This window comes from Schistocerca piceifrons, chromosome 11 (assembly GCF_021461385.2).
Source record: "Schistocerca piceifrons isolate TAMUIC-IGC-003096 chromosome 11, iqSchPice1.1, whole genome shotgun sequence".
NCBI lineage: Eukaryota > Metazoa > Arthropoda > Insecta > Orthoptera > Acrididae > Schistocerca > Schistocerca piceifrons.
In genome coordinates, this window is record NC_060148.1 from 175,000,298 (window position 1) to 175,014,816 (window position 14,519).

Genomic DNA, 14,519 nt, shown 5'->3' on the forward strand with positions numbered 1-14,519 from the left:
TTCTATCACATCAGGCAAATCTTTCCCATCATACAGGCCTTCAATGTTCCCTTTCCACCTATCTGCTCTCTCCTCTGCATTTAACAGTGGAGTTCCCGTTGCACTATTAATGTCACCATCCTTGCTTTTAATGTCATGTAAGGTTGTTTTGACTTTCCTGTATGCTGAGTCTGTCCTTCCGACAATCATTTCTTTTTCGATTTCTTTACGTTTTTCACTTTGAACAGTGGACGTTACATTTCAGATGTGCTACGACCCGTGGGTCTACCCTTCATTCGATTCCTGAGAAACCCTACATTTTAGCAGGATAATGCACGACCGCATGTTGCAAGTCCTGTATGGGCCTTTCTGGATACAGAAAATGTTCGACTGCTGCCCTGGTCAGCACATTTTCCAGATCTCTCACCGATTGAAAACGTCTGGTCAATGGTGGCCGAGCAACTGGCTCGTCACAATACGCCAGTCAGTACTCCCGATGAACTGTGGTATCGTGTTGAAGCTGCATGGGCAGCTGTACCTGTACACGCCATCCAAGCTCTGTTTGACTCAATGCGCAAGCGTATCAAGGCCGTTATTACGGCCAGAGGTGGTTGTTCTGGGTACTGATTTCTCAGGATCTATGCACCCAGATTATGTGAAAATGTAATCGCATGTCAGTTCTAGTATAATATATTTGTCCAATGAGTAGCCGTTTATCATCTGCATTCCTTGTTGGTGTAGCAATTTTAATGGCCACTAGTGTATGAAATACTGTAAGAAACCACCAAAAATGCCCTGTGTGAAAATTATTTCAGTGCTGAAATGTTGATTGGATCGCACGTAAATTGTAAATGTACTACTTGTTTTAGCCATGAGTAAATGCTGTGCTGCTGCCGCTGCACTAGTTGAGAAATAAACACGCAAACTACTAGCAAAGCCATGTTGAATGTGTGCTCTAGACTACGCAGACATCCACAAAGCTTCGGTGCTGATAAATCTCATTACTGCTATGATCATTGTCTGCTACAGTTCCGTTAGTGAGAAACGCGGCAAAGTGAAATGATACATGTGAAAACTGAAGTAAAGAGACGACTGCTGATTGTTGGGAAAACAATAGAGTAACTGTATCAACAGAACTTTACATCACTAAGACAAAACAGCTGAAGTATTAAAATTCACTTTGCATTAATAGCGGAAAAACCTGAACAAATTCTCGTTACTTTCTTACAAAGACGTATGCTATCCATCTTCGAAGAAAAATCAGTAGATTACACTTTGTTACGTATCATAAAACTCTCCAATTCTGAAACCAAGACCAAATTAATTACTACGCTTGGATGTGTCGGCAAATGCGGTATTACAGTACCATTTGAAGTTTTCTGAATGAATGTACGAAACACCTCTACATTAATGAAAAATAATACAAGAAAATTATTGCCAGCACGCAGCGCGGCCTAAACACATCACAAGAGATACATCTCGACTCCCCCTCCTCCCCCCCCCCTCTCACTCTCTCTCTCTCTGTACCCCACCCACAAGCAAAGGTTCTACTAACAGTATGTCGCAGTGCAGCCTCTTTGGCAGAGATGCTGCCCGCTATTACTGAGATGCTATTGAAGCTTTACTTTTCTGCGTGACATCCAAAATGTTACCAAAATTACAGTTTCCTTTATAAAACAAAATCCTTACAGACGTGGTTCATATACGTAGTAAGATTCTCCCAACGAATCTCAGCCTGCCATCTTCTTCTCCGACCATTCCTTTTATACGACGTGAATCAGGGGGAAATGTACAGTCATTGAGTAGTATCAGTGATTCTCAACAAAAATCGTCGTATGAGAGTATGTCCTATTCTTAAAAGTTTGCGAGGAAACTGACGAAACGAGTGGGGAGCAGCACAAATGCAGGTGATAGTAAATGAAACCATGCTATCTAATGTTTTGTTTAATTGTGTCCATTTCCTCACGAAAAACGTTCAAGAACTGCCCAGTCAACTGCGGTGCATTTTGCTGCACTTGTGGTCAGGTGCTGTGATGCTGATCTGAGCTGATTCCTGGAGGTCAGCCTGTCCCTTATCGAATCTTTGTAGTGGAACAGACCCCATCCCACTGACGCAAATGACGAAAAAGGAAAATGTTTATTTTTTTTATTCAAATGACATTACGCAATTAATTATTTAAATAATCATTTTTGTAAATTAATATTAAAATAAATAAATAAATTTTCTTGTAAACGTGCTCTTTGGTCGGAAGCAGCGAAGACAAGGCATTGCTATCTCTGACCAAAGAGGTGCGTTAGCGTTGGTAGACGTCCGCCAGTCGAGAGCGGCAGCAGTTGCAATAAAGATCTCTTACTGTGATAACACGTAGAGCAGTTCATAGGAACAGTGCAAGTGACTGATGTATTCTTGTAAATGATATTGACCAGTTTGAAGATTCGATAATGTCAGATTTCATTGCAACTCAATTTCGTATGGTCGTAAATAAGTACAAGCAATAAATGAATATGAAAAACAGCAAGATCAAGAGTTAGAAAAAAAAATCATTTCCATACGTACCTACTTCAAGAATCGGAGGGAGAAAATCAACGGAGACAATGGCCTGACCAGCAGCTATCAAGAGAAAACGAAGATCTACACAGCCTACTGTAAAATTAGGTAAAAAGGGATTCTAAAAGCAAATTCACTCTGTTAAATCTCAAAAATTATCCAAGGTTGTTATTTCTGTAGTAAATTGACCCATATTGTCCGATACGGTCGTGAAAAGTTACATTCTCAATACTGCATTAAAAACACTTTCTTTTGGCGACTTAGAAAACTTTAATAGAAATTTTCTTTTGGCAATTTTACTTCGGATCGAAAATCAGGGGTAGTCTCATTCACGAGTTCCTCTCCCCCTAAAATTTATAAAATGAACTACCTACCAAAATACCAAATTTACTACATCTTCCTTCACTTGAGCACCTCCACGTAAAACACAAAAGACAACATCCTCCTTTGTGTCCATTCCGCGCTTGCGGACTTCGCTCTTTGCCCGTAACGTCCCAGGTGCGGCCTCACAGACGGCTAGCGGTTATTGTTAACTCTGCTGCTAAAGCATAGGCGTGCCTTAGGAGATGACAGCGTCATCTAGGTGATCTTTGCCGAGCCTGCGCAGATTTCCTGTGTCAGTAGCCACTTTAATTTGACGTGAAACTGTTCTAGTACTCTGTACGTCCATCTTTTTAGCAATGGCTGCGGGACTCGGCTGTTCGATAGAGAATGTCGAATTCAGCACCCTCCAGCCGTCAATTTTCACCCTTATTTATTTTATTTTATTTTATTTTATTTTATTTTATTTTATTTTATTTTATCTGGCAAACAGTTTCAGTGTTTTACTACGCTACCTACCGCTACTGTTGAGTCTGCTTCTTTCGTGCTAGCGGTTAGAGAGCACCTGGGACCTTGCGTTATCAATTCAGTAGCCCAGTCTTGAAGCCAAACTAAAGACGTTTGGCTTTAGGAAAGGTAAAGACACGAGAGATTCAGTTCTGACATTGCAGTTCATAATGGAAGCAAGACTAAAGAAAAATCAAGACACTTTCATAGGATTTGTCAACCTGTAAAAAGCGTTCACCACTGTAAAATGGTCCAAGATGTTAGAAATTCTCAGAAAAGCTAGCATAAGCCATAGGGAGAGACGTGTAATACACAATATATACAGGAGCAAAGTGGGAATAATAACAGTGGGCGACCAAGAACGAAGCGATCGGATTAAAAAGGGTTAAGACAGGGATGCAGTCTTTCCCCCTACTGTTCAATCTGTACATCCAAGAAGCAATGGTGGAAATAAAAGAAAGCTTCAGGAGTGGAATTAAAATTCAAGGTGAGAGGATATCAATGATACGATTCGCTGATGGGATTGCTATCCTGAGTGAAAGTGAAGAAGAATTAATGAGTACAGAATATGGATTGAGAGTAAGTTGAAGAAGGTCGAAAGTACTGAGAAGTAGCAGAAATGAGAACAGCGAGACACTTAACATCAGGACTGATGGTCACGAAGTAGATTAAGTTACGGAATTCTGCTACCTAGGCAGTAAAGTAACCAAACACATGAAAGAGGACACCGAAAGCAGAGTAGCACTGGCAAAAAGGGCATTCCTGGCCAAGAGAAGTCTACAGGCAGAAATTTCTGAGAATGGCCGAGAGAAGTCCACTACTATCAGACATAGACCTTAATTTGTGGAAGAAATTCCTGAGAATGTAGGTTTGGAAAACAGCATTGTATGGTAGTGAAACATGAACTGTGGGAGAACCGAAACAGAAGAGAATCGAAGCATTTGACATGCAGTGCTACAGGCGAATGTTGAAAATTAGGTGGACTGATAAGGTAAGGAATGAGGAGGTTCTGCGCAGAATCGGAGAGGAAAGGAACATGTGGAAAACGCTGATAAGGAGAAGGGACAGGATGATAGGACATCTGCTAAGACATGAGGGAATGACTTCCACGGTACTAGAGGGAGATGTAGGGGGCAAAACCGGTAGAGGTTGACAGAGATTGGAATACGTCAAGCAAATAATTGAGGACGTAGGTTGCAAGTGCTACTCTGAGATGAAGAGGTTAACACAGGAAAGGAATTCGTGGCGGGCCCCACCAAAACATCAGAAGACTGATGACTGAAAAAAAAAGAAAAGGCCAACTCTTCATGTGATTTTCACGTTACGGAGCCTGATTTTGAGGATACTGTTTTAAAATGGTTTGAGGACAGTTTAGGGAGCGATGTCGGATTAAACTGAATGTGAACATAGTTCAGAATAGGAATGGTGAGACAGTGAAAACGATTTTGTTTTGCCACCTGTGAGTTTCTTGAATGCAACAAGTGATCAAAGTGATGAAGACAGAGTTGTAGAGACTGAACCTTTTGATAAAGGTACTAGTAGAAACCAACGATGGCCATCCGCATTATTTTTCGGCATGTTCCACATAGGTGGGCTGAATGCGTTTGTCCTTGGCCACTTCTACAAACACGATACTCAGCTGAGCCGGTGTAATTTTTTTGAAGAAGCTTGCAAACTCATTGACGACGTCACAAATAAAAACCGAGGTAACAGCTCTCACCGTGTTTTGGGTGTACCAAGAGTAGAAGTCGTTGCACAACGAGTGGAAGAAGGCAAAACATGCTCTATCAGTGATTCAGAAAATGAGAGAAAGACTTGTTACATTTGTCATTGTTGCAAGAAGCCAGTCTAGCTTGATTTCTCTACAAAAATTTCCAGTGAGTGCAAAGAAAACCTCTGAGGGGAAAAAAATACTAGTGTAATGTTCGGTTTTTGAATGTTTCATGGCAGTTTTTCATGTTTTTACTATTACATGTATAACAAACAATATACATATTGAGTAAAAATCTCTCGGTTTACATGCCGCGTCAATTCAGCATAAAACTCCAAGCTTTCGACCACTACCTCCATGGTCGTCGTCAGGGCTAAAACTGACTGTCGTGAACTAGCGAGGTTCCCACTGTTATATGCAAAGGACGGCTTCTGATTGGCTGGAATACGTCAGCGATATGGCGCGTAGTGAAGTGGTGCCCTCTACTTCCATAGATGTAGTTGCTATCCCGCGTTGCTTGCAGCGCCATCCCTTGAATCAGGAGGTAAAGTGCGGAAAGTTTTTCTCTGCGATTTTTCTTTATCCAGTGCACTCTTCCAAGTGTTACTGAGTGCATAGCCGTTGTCTCTATTAAATTTACTATCGCTAAGTCTAATTTCGACTGCTTCCCGGATCACAGAGTCCCAGTAATTCGATGCGTGGGCTATTACTCTGGTTTAAACCAGCTTGGAGTTTTATCCTGAATTGACGCGGCATGTACACCGAGAGATTTTTACTCAAGAAATACGTCGCGAAAGACTTCGAAGCAATATACATATTGTACAGAGTAAAGTTTAGAGTTCAGGCTATTTCACTTTTCACAGCATTAACATTATCGTGTAATGTTATATCCATTTACTGCAGTTTTTCTTGTTTAAATGCGTTTGTGCCCCTAAAATAAACTTAAAAATATATTTGAATATATTTTTGTGCGGAGTTACTGTAGCCTTTTACACAAAAAGCTTCACTGTTTCACTGAAACTGATGAATGCCATTTTCATGGCTGTTTAAACATAGCAGTTTGTCAGATCGCACCTGGGACAGAGTGTGACAAAGAAATTGACCTGGGAAACCTTGGGTGAAGCCAAGCCTACAGCTAGTAGTCTAATGGAGTAAGATGCGGTGAACTCTGTGCATTGGGGCCCGGAGAAATTTTTCTACGAGTGGGCGAGACTGAAAAATTACCATTTTTAGTCGCCCAAGAACTAAATTAAACAAGAAGTACACAGGAGTTGTTTTACCTGGGAGAGGATAACAGTAACCTACTTTGGCACCTAAACGGTAAGTATATTTCTACACTATACACAAAGTAGTTACCTGAGAAATGATAACAGTTATCTACTTTAGCATCTAAACGGTAAGTATATTTCTACACTATACACAAAGCAGATTTTCTGTGTCAATAATACGAATATGGATGCCACATCTCTGATTCAAGGACCTGAAATTACATCCTGATATGATCAAATCCCAGGAATGCAGTGAGTTAAGAAATAAAGCTGGAAAATATTTACAAATGTAACTTACACTCCCCTGGTGTAAAATAAATTCTCAAATAGGAAAAAATTCATAATAACTGTGAAAAACTTGCAGCACACAACAAAACTGGCTCATTAATACCCAATCTAAGTGGATAAATAGGGAATAAACTACAAAAAACCTTTATTAGTTTTGGTGCCATCTTTAACAGTTAGTTTGCCTGTAAAACTTCGGAACTGTTCACGTTCACGGATTTATTGGTTCACTTCCGTAATTTATGTTTTTACAGTTGACTGAAATAACTGAAGTTGAAAAAAAAAACATGTTTTGGGAGCTACATTTGTTTTGTATAAGAAGTTCTCGGTTCACTTACCACGTCAAATCCGGATAAAATTCCAAGCTTTCCATGACACCCTCCATCATCGTCATCACTTTTAATCTCTGACGACGATTGCTGCTGGGCCAAAGGAAGTCCGAGAGGGTATCAGAAGGCATCTCATGACTTTTTGTCACCTCAGTATAACACCTCGATGTCTTGTGGGCGAGACTCGTTAGCAATTTAATATCTTAAAAAATGAATTAGCGGTAGTTCAACAAATTTTTCCTACCAAAGCCGCTTAAAACTGATCAGATGTAGTAAATTACTGAAGCAAACATGTTGCTCTTGTTGTGGTCTTGACCCGAAGACTGAACCCGCTTACTGTGTTCAACGCTTGGTCCCCTTCTACAGTTCTTAACCCTCACACTTGTTTCCATTATCAAACTGACGATTCCTTGACGTCTGAAAACGTGTCCTTATCAGTCAGTGAATTCTCTTAGTCAGGTTCTACCATAAATTTATCTTTTTCCCGAATTCATTTCAGTACCTCCTCATTAGTTACTTGATCCACCCACTCAATCTTCAGCATTATTCTATGGCAAGACGTCTCAACAGCTTCTATTTTCTTCTTGTCTGAGCTACCTGCTATCTAAATTTCACGTTCCGTTACACTACACGACAGGAAACTACCTTCAGAAAATTCTTCCTGACGAATTTATACTCATCTTCCGTCGACTGTCTCAAATCGTAAACTATCTAAAACAGTTCCTTAGTTAGAGGGATTTTTGTTTCAGAGATAGTTCTTGTTCCTATGTTCACAGTACCTTTTCTTTGTTTCGATCTGGTGTTGTTTTTGTTCCTGAGCGTAGACTCGTCCAGGTTTCTTCTCTTTCTCTCGAAAACACTCGAATGCTTTTTTAAAAATAATAATTTGTTCTGCATTTTTCTGTCTTTTGAATGTCTTCATTAGTTCATCCCTGCTGAGTCTTGGGTATCATTGGTCCACTTATTGTACTTATTTATGTTATTCAATTATTAGATCTTGTCCTCAATTCTTTTTACCACTCATTAACATGTGCTATCTCGAAAGACACATTTTTACCTTTTTTTTGCACCACTGGTAGAAAAAACTGCAGAAAAATGATCCGCATCGTCCTAGTGATGCCTCCTAAACTACGAATGAAAAATTCTGGCGTACATTCTCTTCCAAAGTAGTGCCTTGTTAAATTGTGTATTAAAGAGACTCCTATTGAAAAGAAAAAGTATTACGAATAAAAACTATCGGTCCTATCGTATTAATTCCAATTTTACTTATTCTTGCCTGTCAGTTTATGACAAATATCACAAACGTTCAATGTAGGTGCTTAACTTACGACAGCCTCTTTCCTGAAAAGTGGGGCTTTTGTTTGCATGACGTATTTCATGTTGAGGAGCAATATCCAAAGAAAGTGACGCACCTGGTACGGACTGTGTCAGAGAGTTCTGGAACTTCCTCATTAGATTTCTATATTCGATGCTAACAAATTGCACTTCTTCAGAAGCGTTTTTCTTGCCATTGCTGGTCTACATTTCATATCCTCTCTACATCGGTCATGATCAGCTCCTTTTCTCCGCAGTCCCTCATTTCCTACTCCAATTCACCAGCCATCGCCTGATTTAATAGTCTACCCTTGTTACAGTTTTGTTAATTTTCATCTTATGCCCTCTTTTCCAGGCACTATATATTCTATTCACCTGCCTTGCCCTTTGCCGTCTCTGACAGAATTACAATATCATCTAAGAACTTTAAAGTCTTTATTTCTTGTCTCTCACTTTTAAGACGCTTTCCAAACTTCTCCTGGGCTTCCTTTGTCGCCTGTTCTATGTCGCCTAAATAACACTAGGAACAGGCTACTACCCTGTCTCTGGCACTTCTCAACAGCTGCTTCCCTTTCATGACCCCCGACTGCTATAAGTGCAATCCGATTTCCCTTCTAACGATTTTTCCGATCAGTGTCCAGTCTGGCATGTGCCTTTGCGACGATTTGCTGTTCCACTTAGAAAGAGCTCCGTAGCCGTAGTCTCAGGCGTTAAACGACAGACACCTGCGAATGCGTCATATACATGAATCCGCCTACCTGCTGTGTCTCGTGACCCCCCTCCCCCCCCCCCCCACCATTCGCCCTTCTGTGGTGCTCATCAAGTCGTCGGCACACGTCTCGAGTTAGCTAACATTGACTTGGCGCTGTACGAGTTTTGTGACGTCGCTTACTGCTATTTCGTGTTGAAGAGACATTTCGTCACGTGAAAAACAAAATAATTTCTGTGATATTTCGAGCCTAGGGCTGTTGATAAAATATCGATATATCGATGATTTTTCCGAAAAGTATTGATACTTATCAGCGATATCTATCTCACCGACATATACAAAGAAATCTAAACGCAAATATCGAAAGACGATATTTTTAATTTAAATTACATTTTTTTAGAAATTTTCGGTAAATATTTGAAATCGCTCTTTCGAAATGATAGTAGACATAGTTTTACTTTCACTCTGTAAAGGACGCTTTCTACTTTTGAGCTTTCATCACTTCTCTTTGACTGCGTGCAACAAGTATAGGTAGCACAAAGAAGAAGTGTGATTGCACTGGAGGGAGGGGGGGGGGGAGCTGGAGGGGGGAGGGGAGTGTCGGTGTGGATGGAATCACAAGATTTCCGATGTGAAGAATGTGAAGAAATAGCGTACCAGTTACGTTAAAATAAATTTTTTAACGCAACTAGAGTGCTATATCTTCAATCGACAGTCTTCAAGAACGGCTCCTGAAAATAATGAAAAGAATGTAAAACGACAAGGCTGGTCTTTGCGGTGAACGGAGACGCGCGAGGGGAAATTCTGACGTAATCGGGGGCTCGGCGCTACCAACATAAACTGCAACGTTCGTCTTCATCGCACAGTTTCGACAGTACAGCTGCTGTGTCGCTGCCGTTTGCAGAAATGGAAAAACGGGGAAGCAGACGTGGCGGAGCCATCGGACGCCTTTCACTGTGGCACTTGGGTGCAGTTACCGTTGCCAGCAAAGTGGTTATGGCCAAGCGTGAAGATGCATTGTCTTCCTTTCAATTCTTGCCCTAAAGGGGAATAAACAGGCTGCTAGCTTGTTGATGAACAATTTATTTTCCTTTTCTTGTTTTGGGGGGTTGGGTCGCCAGTCCTCTCACTGGTTTGATGCGGCCTGCCACGAACCCCCCTCGTGTGCCGACCTCTTCATCTCAGAGCGGCACTCGCAATCTGCATCCTTCATTATTTGCTGGATGAACGGAATGGACAGTGTCTTGAAGGGAGGATATAAGATGAACATCAACAAAAGCAAAACGAGGATAATGGAATTTAGTCGAATGAAGTCGGATAATGCTGCCGGAATTAGATTAGGAAATGAGACACTTAAAGCAGTAAAGGAGTTTTGCTATTTGGGGAGCAAAATAACTGATGATGGTCGAAGTAGAGAGGATATAAAGTGTAGACTGGCAATGGCAAGGAAAGCGTTCGTGAAGAAGAGAAATTTGTTAACATCGAGTATATATTTAAGTGTCAGGAAGTCGTTTTTGAAAGTATTTGTATGGAGTGTAGCCATGTATGGAAGTGAAACATGGACGATAAATAGTTTAGACAAGAAGAGAATAGAAGCTTTCGAAATGTAGTGCTACAAAAGAATGCTGAAGATTAGATGGGTAGATCACATAACTAATGAGGAGGTGTTGAAGAAGGGATCGGTTGGTAGGACATGCTCTGAGGCATCAAGGGATCACCAATTTAGTACTGGAGGGCAGCGTGGAGGTAAAAATCGTAGAGGGAGACCGAGAGATGAATACACCAAGCAGATTCAGAAGGATGTAGGCTGCAGTAGGTACTGGGAGATGAAGCAGCTTGCACAGGATAGAGTAGCATGGAGAGCTGCATCAAACCAGTCTCAGGACGGAAATGCAAAACAACAACAACAACTGCATCATGTGCAAAAATCCTGATTTTTACTGTTAATGTTGTCTGAAATGCCAACGTCCTTGCCGCAGTGGCTACACCGGTTCCCGTCAGATCACCGAAGTTAAGCGCCGTCGGGCTGGTCTACTAGTTGGATGGGTGATCATCCGGTCTGCCGAGCGCTGTTGGTAAGCGGGGTGCACTCAGCCCTTGTGAGGCAAACTGGGAGCTACTCGTTTGAGAAGTAGCATCTCCGGTCTCGTAAACTGACATACGGCTTGGAGAGCAGTGTGCTAACCACGTGACCCTCCATATCCGCATCCAGTGACGCCTGTGGGTTGAGGATGACACGGTGGCCGGTCGGTGCCGTTGGGCCTTCCAAGACCTATTCGGACGTAGTTTAGTTTTATTATATGCAAGGTCATTGTGAGACCTTATTTTAGTCAGTTTTGATTTGGTTCCCCTTTTCACTCGCGTTCCTCTCTCTGATTCGTTGCAGCTAATTGAGGTTACGTTTGGTGTCGAGTTAACAAATTTGTTTCGACATGTGCTGATTTCCACTTACTTTTTATTCAGTGGTCAGTACTACGAACAGATTGATGGAGCTGCAATGGGAAGCCCGTTGTCACCTACTGTGGCCAATTTGTTTATGGAGGACTTTGAGGAACGTGCATCGGAGTCAGCGACCTTGAAACCTGCGTGTTTTTTTCAGATACGTACACGATACTTTTGTTGTTTGGCCTCACGGTGGTGAGGATTTAAACCGGTTTTTGGAACACCTGAATTCAATCCACCGGAATATTCAGTTCAGTATGGATGTGGAAAAGAATGGGTGCCTTCCTTGATGTGTTGGTCAGAAGGAAGACTGATGGTACATTGGGACATTCTGTTTATAGGAAGCCTACTCACACCGACTTGTATCTGCGAGCTGATAGTTGTCACCATCCAGCTCAGCTTGGAGTGCTTCGAGCCGCCCAGAGTGGCCGAGCGGTTCTAGGCGCTACAGTCTGGAGCCGCGCGACCGCTGCGGTCGCAGGTTCGAATCCTGCCTCGGGCATGGATGTGTGTGATGTCCTTAGGTTAGTTAGGTTTAAGTAGTTCTAAGTTCTAGGGGACTGATGACCACAGCAGTTAAGTCCCATAGTGCTCAGAGCCATTTGAACCATTTTTGAGTGGTTCGTACCTTGGTTCACAGGGCCCACTTTATCTCAGAACCTGAAAGTTTGGCAGCTGAGCTAGCACATCTCGAAGTCACATTTCGTCAGAATGGTTATAGTGAGAGGCAGATGAAACTTGCGTTGCGCCATCAGCCTTCTGTGCAACGGGTGAGTGACGGTAGCAACGAAGTGGCGCCGAAGTCTACGGCCTTTTTGCCTTACGCAGGAAGCATTTCCAACAGGATTGGCCGTATGTTGCGGAAATACGATGTGAAATGTGTTTTTTGACCATCTGCTAGGGTTAAGGCCCTATTGGCGTTCGTAAAAGATGATCTCGATTTGCGTAAGGCTGGGGTCTATCGTATTCCCTGCAGTTGTGGCATGTCATACACTCCTGGAAATTGAAATAAGAACACCGTGAATTCATTGTCCCAGGAAGGGGAAACTTTATTGACACATTCCTGGGGTCAGATACATCACATGATCACACTGACAGAACCACAGGCACATAGACACAGGCAACAAAGCATGCACAATGTCGGCACAAGTACAGTGTATATCCACCTTTCGCAGCAATGCTGGCTGCTATTCCCCCATGGAGACGATCGTAGAGATGCTGGATGTAGTCCTGTGGAACGGCTTGCCATGCCATTTCCACCTGGCGCCTCAGTTGGACCAGCGCTCGTGCTGGACGTGCAGACCGCGTGAGACGACGCTTCTTCCAGTCCCAAACATGGTCAATGGGGGACAGACCCGGAGATCTTGCTGGCCAGGGTAGTTGACTTACACCTTCTAGAGCACGTTGGGTGGCACGGGATACATGCGGACGTACATTGTCCTGTTGGAATAGCTAGTTCCCTTGCCGGTCTAGGAATGGTAGAACGATGGGTTCGATGACGGTTTGGATGTACCGTGCACTATTCAGTGTCCCCTCGACGATCACCAGTGGTGTACGGCCAGTGTAGGAGATCGCGCCCCATACCATGATGCCGGGTGTTGGCCCTGTGTGCCTCGGTCGTATGCAGTCCTGATTGTGGCGCTCACCTGCACGGCGCCAAACACGCATACGACCATCATTGGCACCAAGGCAGAAGCGACTCTCATCGCTGAAGACGACACGTCTCCATTCGTTCCTCCATTCACGCCTGTCGCGACACCACTGGAGGCGGGCTGCACGATGTTGGGGCGTGAGCGGAAGACGGCCTAACGGTGTGCGGGACCGTAGCCCAGCTTCATGGAGACGGTTGCGAATGGTCCTCGCCGATACCCCAGGAGCAACAGTATCCCTAATTTGCTGGGAAGTGGCGGTGCGGTCCCCTACGGCACTGCGTAGGATCCTACGGTCTTGGCGTGCATCCGTGCGTCGCTGCGGTCCGGTCCCAGGTCGACGGGCACGTGCACCTTCCGCCGACCACTGGCGACAACATCGATGTACTGTGGAGACCTCACGCCCCACGTGTTGAGCAATTCGGCGGTACGTCCACCCGGCCTCCCGCATGCCCACTATACGCCCTCGCTCAAAGTCCGTCAACTGCACATACTGTTCACGTCCACGCTGTCGCGGCATGCTACCAGTGTTAAAGACTGCGATGGAGCTCCGTATGCCACGGCAAACTGGCTGACACTGACGGCGGCGATGCACAAATGCTGCGCAGCTAGCGCCATTCGACGGCCAACACCGCGGTTCCTGGTGTGTCCGCTGTGCCGTGCATGTGATCATTGCTTGTACAGCCCTCTCGCAGTGTCCGGAGCAAGTATGGTGGGTCTGACACACCGGTGTCAATGTGTTCTTTTTTCCATTTCCAGGAGTGTATATTGGTCAGACAATCAGGACTGTGGAAGACCGGCGTACTGAACATAAGAGTCACACACGCTTACAACAGCCGAGCAAATCCGCTATTGGGGAAAAAAAAAATGGTTCATATGGCTCTGAGCACTTAGGGACTTAACTTCTGACGTCATCAGTCGCCTAGATCTTAGAACTAGTTAAACCTAACTAACCTGAGGACGTCACACACATCCATGTCTGAGGCAGGATTCGAACCTGCGACCGTATCGGTAGTGCGGTTGTAGACTGTAGCGCCTAGAACCGCTCGGCCACTTCGGCCGGCACCGCTATTGCAGAGCATTGCGTTGACACCGGTCATTCTATGGAATACAACAAAACGAAGATTCTGACTTGCACGTCCCACTGATAGGATGGTGTTATTAAGGAAGCTGTTGAAATCAGACTATCAAGCAACCTTATAAACGGAAATGGTGGATTTTGTTTAAATGCAGCTTGGAATCCGGCTCTGTCTCCCATCGAAAAACAGAGGGACCTAATTAGTGCTACCTCACCTGTTGATTAATAGTCACTATCGAAATTTCTGATGTTGGTTACCTTTGGTTGTGTGTTGACTCTGCGGATACTTGTTCTGTGTGTGGTATCTTCCTTGTTTCTCCTCTGTGAGCCAAGGTATTAAATTCCCTTGCATTTCTGCCTTGAGAATGGCAGGGTGTGC